Consider the following 7,854-nt stretch of genomic DNA (forward strand, 5'->3'; position numbering starts at 1 on the left):
CGCCCAAATCGTGCTGTGACGTTTTCTTACGTGTTTTCAACTGTGTTTTCGAGGGCTATCGCTTTCCACAAGATTTCAGAGGCTTAGTTGGTCACTTCTGAGGTAAAAGAAGGTGGACTACCTGCTGGATAGTTGGAAGAGCACTCTTTGCCAATTGTTTGTCTTGCTTTGAAGGATTCACTCTCCATTTTCCGGTTTAGTGGAAGGTGGCTGAAGTGGGAGTTGTTTACTTGCATGATCTGATCTTTAGTCTATGCATCAGAGGCTACCACAATCTGTCACAATCTGTCAGCATGAAGGTGGAGTTGAAGCCTTTCACAGGGAAGGAGAACTTCACACTTTGGCAAAGGAGGATGAAGTCAGCCCTTACACAACAAAATCTCAGTGTTGTCTTGGAAGGCAAAGAGAAGAGGCCGGTTACCATGACAGATGCGGAGTGGTGTGTGCTAGATGAGTTGGCTAGAGGAGCCATCGAGAACTTCATCTCCGATGAGGTGCTCATCAACGTGATGAAGGAGAAGAGTACTTTGAATTTTGAGGAGGTTGTGCAAGATGTGATGACGCATCACAGGATGTCTCAACGTTCGGAGGAGAACTTTCAAGATGCTGGTTTGTTCGCAAGGAGTCGTTCAAGCAAGCAAGAAGGCAAGGGCAGCAAAAGGAATACTAAGTCCAAGGACAATGAAGGGTGCTTCGAGTGTGGATCTATGGATCATTGGAGACGAGATTGTCCGGTATGGAAGGAGAAGCTGAACAAGATGAAGAAAGCTGGAAGTTCAGCCCACGTGTGTGATGAGGACACATGTGATGAACTCTTGACAGTTACGGAGGAAAGTAACGGGGAAGTCATGGCAAGTTCTTCGTGTAAGAATTCTTCTTCAAGTTGGATTTTAGATTCCGGGTGCTCATATCATGTGTGTGAAAATAAGTTGATGTTTGACACGTATGAGGATAAGGATGCATGCAAGATTATGTTGGGAGACAAAACTACATGTGAAGTTTTGGGCATAGGGACTGTGAAGATCAAGTTGCAAGGTGGTGAAGTTTGGACTCTTAGTGAGGTAAGGTTTGTACCTGCACTAAGAACGAATCTAGTCTCTCTTGGTTCTTTGGATAAAGAAGGTTGCTCTTACAAGGCCAAAGGAGGGAAGCTCATGGTCACACAAGGTTCTGTGGTGGTTATGAGGGGGGAGATTCAACCAAACAACACATACAAGCTCTTGGGTGGTGCAGAGATTTGTACCAAGGAAGAGCAAGCAACAAGTCTTAAAGTCAAGGAGCTGGTCCAACATAATGCAGCTGCAAGTGTGCTCAAGAGAAGTTGGGCAAGGAAGGTTAGTCAAGGTTGTATGACTAACGGTTCATCATCAAAGGTGCTTGATTTCAAAGCTGCAGAAAGTGAAGTCAAGACAAGGAATGATGGGGAGGATGTTTTTGGAGAGAAGCTTCTTGCCAAGGTGGTCATGGAAGGGACTCCATTTGAGGTGGAGCTTGACACAAGGGCTGAAGAAGGAGGGCAACAACAACAAACTCACAAAGGGGTTCTACTTGAGGTGGAGCCATTATCAATTGCAAGGTCCGGGCCCAAGGAATCCATCGAACCTTCCCTAGGTTTTGGATGGATGGACCAAGAAGTTCCAGCCACGTTTCAGAGTGCTATAGGGAGCATGAAGCGGGAAAGTTGGAGAGGTGCATTGATGAAAAGAAATGTGTTCTTAAGTCCAAGAGCAAGGAGTGCTAAGTGGGGATTTAGTGAACAAAAGTTTGGTATGTGGTTTGCATATCAAGGCATGCCCAAGATTCAAGGTTCCAAGAAGGCAAGGAGCAAGGAATTTGGCATGGGGGATCTCTCTTCTGCACAAGAGGTCCAGGTTACTCAAGTTTAGGCTTGGGTGGAGCACCTTCCACCAAAGGTGCATTGAGGCAAGAGGTGTATTGCCATGGTGGAGCTCTTGGAAATTACTAGAACGATTTCTAAGAGGTTGAAGAGGTTCTAGAGGTCAACAATGGTTCACGGGGTGATTAATGGTTCGCCAAGGTGGAGATTGTTGGAAATTTGGCTCACATTAAGGTTGCAAGTGAAGGAGGAAGCGACCGGTCGCAAGGGAAAAGCGACCGGTCGTTTTAACACAAAAACGAAGTCTGGAACGAAGTCGACGAGCGACCGGTCGCCCTAGCACAGATTCAAAGTGTTTCGACTCTGCCCAAAAGCGACCGGTCGCCCAAATCGTGCTGTGACGTTTTCTTACGTGTTTTCAACTGTGTTTTCGAGGGCTATCGCTTTCCACAAGATTTCAGAGGCTTAGTGGGTCACTTCTGAGGTAAAAGAAGGTGGACTACCTGCTGGATAGTTGGAAGAGCACTCATTGCCAATTGTTTGTCTTGCCTTGAAGGATTCACTCTCCATTTTCTGGTTTAGTGGAAGGTGGCTGAAGTGGGAGTTGTTTACTTGCATGATCTGATCTTTAGTCTAAGTGGGAGACTAAAGGAAGGAACGTGGAAGACAAGATGGTGCCTTATCTTGTGTCCATTGGTTTGTGTAGGTAATGGAGATAAAGCAAGACATTATAAGATGAGAAAGCAAGTTGAAGTTAGGTGTGGTTAATCTCAAGGTGGTCAAGTAGCTGGGTGCTATTGTGTTCAAAGGAGGTTAACTCACCAAGGGAGAACGTGAGAGAGAGCAATCAGTTCAAGGTTAGGAGCTGAGTTGGGGTCTTGAGAGTCTAGACACCAAGGAGGGAAACACCAAGGGTTGTGAGAGTGTTCACAAGTGCATCAAAGTGTTGAGCAAAAGGTGTGAGAGAAAAGAGAGCTTGGGGAGAGAATAGAGTTCTAAGGGGGTTTTCTGTGTAAAACCAAAGTTGTAACTTATTCTTTCATGAAGTGAATTTCTCAAGGGGATCACCAAGAGGATGTAGGCAATTGCTGAACCTCTATAAATTCTTGTGTCACTTTGTGCTTGGTTGTTGTCTCAAGTGTGTGTGTGTGATTCATCCATCATTGTGTGTGTCACAAAGTCCATCAACAACAAGATCATTAGGGGAGTGAGTGAAAGTGTTTGTCCATTTTTCACAATATTATCAACATTTACTTTCTCTCAGGAAAAGAAGAAAGTTTGAGATACGCTATCCCTTCTGGCCATGGTATGGCTCTCTCTCTCTCTCTCTCTCTCTCTCTCTGCATTTTATATTGTTTTAGTTTTATGCCTTCAACATATCAAACCAATACTTCACTCTGTAAGATTCCTACTTAATATCTAGATAGAAGAGCGTATATATATTATTGCTTTATCAATCATTGATAGAGTAGTATGACTAATTTTTTTATTATTTTTCATGTATCATTCTCATTATATACTTGTTCTTGTCCTTATTCTTATTCACACTCACACTTCCAAGCACTACTGCATAACGTCTTATGTTGGTTACAATTAGCTTCTTGACTTGTTAGCTATGAATTACATGCTTCAAGAACACAACTTATAATCCATTCAAGTTTTCTTGTTTTATGTTTTGAAAGGAGCTTTTAGGGTTCAATTATTTGGTTCAACTGAGAGATTTGAACTGAAATATCCCAATTGTAAATCCTTCTACTCCAAATTAAAGAGAAAAAGAAAAGTATGAACCAATTGGACAGAATATACTTGCACATACTCCCTCCTTGAATGAGTTTCAGTAAGAAACCTAGAGTAGCCAATTGGACAGAATTTAATTGAACATACTCCCTCCTTTGATGTAGTTTCCAAGTGCATCACCTTATGATACCTCTTCATGTTTTCAATTAGTACTGCCTTGTGACATGCCAATTTTCTTTAATGATTATATACAGGGAGAAGAGTGGCCAATTCTTTCCTTTCATAATTCAACATCTTGTTCTGGGCACATGGTAGAAGATGCCTTTTTGTAAACAGACTTTTTGTATTTGGTCAGGCTTGCGATGCTCTATTTTGTGGATCTTAAGATTGTATTAGGCTTACTTGTGAGCTGCAAAATGCCTTGTACCAAAATTTATGTTCAAAATGTGTGCTAAATGTGTGGAGTACAAGATTGAAGGTCTTCCTGGGAAAGCAATCACAAGCATTTTCTCTCTTTTCAATTTGTAGCAATGTTCAAGTTCTTGCCCATTACTTGCAGATATATAGTGTTGTGCGGCATAAAGGCTCCAACATATGCAATTCCATCAAGGCTGCAGGCCAATCACTGCTTTCTCTTGGATATTAACTAACATTTGTAGAGCCATAATGAAAACTTGGTAGGCAAAACCAAATACTCGCCTTCACCATTTGCTTAAACTTGATAAGCTAGTAAAGGGCTTGTAGCTCAAGCGGTTAAGAGCGTCTATCCCTGCACTCTAGGTCCTAGGTGTGATTCCCTCCCAATATCGCTTGTAACAAAAAACAAACAAAAAAACTTGATAGGCCAGACCCAGATGAACCTGGTTTTCATAAACTTCTTGGTCAGCTTGATAGTGGCTTATTAGAGTCTAAATGGGTTGGGAAAGTAATGTCCACCAATTTTAGCAGATACCCTTTTGGACAATGTTGAACAGAGCACTTAACTTGATTGTTAATGACTAGGGCCCAAGGGTATATTCTAGGTATGTACCTTAGGCCTAAAATAACCCTTTTGTTGTGATGATCTTTAAAGGGTGACCAAGAACATACAAAATTTTGTCCACTAAACCATATTGTAAGATGAGAATGAAGAAGGTAGAAAAATAAGGTACAAATGGGAAGATAGTTAGCATTCTTCTTATTTTTAACCGATTTTTATATATACCCAACAACGTAAACTAGAAAATAATTATATAAAAAAACGAAAATAATGAAATTCCAAACTCTTTTGGATCTGAAGTCTAAAGGTTTTCAGTTCTTCAGTTTTCCTCACTCTTTTGTTCTCCATCAGTTTATTTTTCTCATTGACTACTATCTCGCCGTCTTATATCAAACCAATATACACTCTATTTCCGAAATTTCAACGAAAGATAAGGAGCCATGGTCTTGCATAAAAAATGTAAAATTATAGTTCCAATCTTATGAATGTCTTTTCATTAGCACTACTCTATTGTTTAATGGGTAATGCTAGGCTTACCACATTTTTATACCACATTGTGTACCACATCTTTAATAGAGGTGGAGCCCACTAATACAATGGGGCCCACCTCTATTAGAGAGATGGTACACAATGTGGTATAAAAATGTGGTAAGCTTAGCATTTTCCTTGTTTAATACGTAATAAATGCATACGTGTAAAGGAGGGATGAGATGGGTGTCCAGAGAATGGTGAGAATAAAAATAGAAACCCATTGAAACATGAGTGTAAACAGAATTCACTATCCAATCATATGCCAATTGCCAATCAAACTACTGTAAATCACTATCCAATCATATGCCAATTGCCAAACAGGAAGGGCATAATTGCATGACCCTTAAGCAATTGCATTTTCAAAAAGTGAAAACTTGATAACTTGTATAACCGGTAACCAATTTTTTAAAAAATCTGGGAGCATCATAAAGGACAAATGGTGCATAGGTGCACCTGGTGCATGTTAAGCTCATAATTTCATAAATATACATGCCCTATTTACTTACTTCTTTTGCTTAGTTTCCTAGATTTCTATGTTATTTGCCTCTCTTTGTGTGTTTTGTAGGCCAAAAGAGCAAGAGAGCATAATTCATGCAATTCAAGCATGTTAAGGCCTAATTTGGATGAATGCATGAAGAGCTTAAAGACAAACTCATTTTGGCTACAGCCCCCTGCCAGTCCAGTTCCGTAGGTCATATTGCAAGCTTTGTTTCAACAACCTACATAGCTCGAATGAGGCCACATTATTCATGAACGTTGTTCCAATGGGTGTGTACTATAACATATCCAAAATTCAGCCCCATTGGATAAATATGGAGTCTTTTACCTAGCAAACACAGAGCCATGCTCAGGATGGATTTTATCAGCGCGCAAAATGAGTTAGCAATTTGTTTTGGCCTTAACTTCCTCCTCCGACCTTGGATTGGCCCAAATAACATATGGCTGGAAAGAAGACATTCTGAACTTCAATTTCAAGTGCTTAAAGTCCTAATTTGATTAAGAGAAGCCCAAGTTGTAAGCCCTTGAAGTTGCTGGTCATGCTGACCTCAGCATGTGCTGGTTGGATGCTTGGTCATGGTGAGCTAGGTATGAGCTATCATTTCTGGTTGGAAGCTTGGTCATGGTGACATGAAGATGAGCTAGGGCTGCTGGTGGGATCTATTGGTGAAGTGCATCAACCAATTCAAGATTTTCTAATACAAGTGCATCACCCAATTTAGATTTTCTAATACAAGTGCATCAACCATTTCAGATTTTATAAAACAAGTGTTGTATGCATTAGCCATATTGAATTCAGATTTTCACTTCCCCTAGGCCTATAAATAGGGAAGTTCTCTAAGCTTGTAAACACACCCCAAGGGGGGGAGCTCTCAAACACTTCTCTAGAGCTCCCTTCCCTTCTCTCCCTCAAATTCTCTTAGTTTCTCTTTCTAGTCTTCAATTGTTATAATGAAATATTTGTGCTGAAATTTTTCTTAAGTTTTTCTTAGTTCCACTCTACTTTTCATTATGTAAATTCTTTTCTTTAGTTTTTCAAGTTTGATTAGTTTCCAAGTTTCAATTACGGTTCATGTTCTTATTCATTATGCTTATAAGTTAATATGCTAGTTTGAATGATTGATCATCATTTAGGCTTGCATGTTAGCTATCTTGGTTTGAATTAAGAGTATACACCATGCTTTAATTCGAATTGAACTATGAATAGGAATAGTATGTATGGACATTCGACAACAGGGATTAGATACATGCTTGGTTGTTTAAATTGTTCTTCTATGCTTAATGGGTTCCTAATGCTTAATTTTAGGTTAGACAACAAATGATCAAATTAGGGAATTAGGAACACAAGGTTATGACCACACACCATGGCTTAATCATACTTTAGCTAGAATCAATCCATTAATCTAATTGAACTTGGGAACTTATTTGCTTGAGTTATTTCCTTTTTTCTTGTTGTATTTATTTCCTTTCTTTTTCATTTCTGTTTTGTGTAGGGAAAATGAATTGAATCATTCAATCACCAATCCTCGTGGGATCGACCTCGCACTTACATACGCTATACTACCGAACGGCTCGTCCACTTGCGAGTATCACAAGTTGAGGATGCAACTAAATCCATTTTGGTGCAGTTGTATCTGCACAACAAGTTTTTGGCGCCGTTGCCGGGGATCGGTAACATTGTTTGATTCTATTTGGCTTTCCTACTTTATTTTTTTTTCTTAACTGGACAATTTCTTGTTTTAAAGTTAATGACGTTAATGGACAAGTTGTGTTTGTAGTCCAACAGAAAAGGACAATTGCCCAACAAGCAAGAGAACTGGGTTTAAGTCCCAGCTTACACAACCCATTGGTGCTTGTTACTTTGAAGCATGGAATTAGATGTTTGTGGTCAAGATCCCTAATCTTGATGTTTTAGTTTAGTTTATCCTTTTCATTTAAGTTATGGTTTCCTAATCCAATAAATCTAAAAATCCGTTTCAAGGTTTTGTATGTGTTTGTTTTAGCAATATAAATAGCTCAATAAAAATGGAGAGAGATGGCAACTTCAAAGATAGGAAGTGTGGAGTAGTGGGAGAAGTCGCGACCTCCAAATGCATCACGCTCGACCTAATCGCTTCAAGGGGGAGCATTTCAATCCTTTCTCTTTACTTGTTATTATTTTAAATTTCTGTTTCTTTTTTTATAAAAATTTAAAAAAAAATAAAAAATTTAAAAATTTAAATAGATTTTTCATATGAGCTTACTTATGGTAACTCCAGTGAGCACTTCCGTC

Source organism: Prunus avium, chromosome 2, assembly GCF_965620075.1.
Source record: "Prunus avium chromosome 2, drPruAviu1.hap1.1, whole genome shotgun sequence".
NCBI lineage: Eukaryota > Viridiplantae > Streptophyta > Magnoliopsida > Rosales > Rosaceae > Prunus > Prunus avium.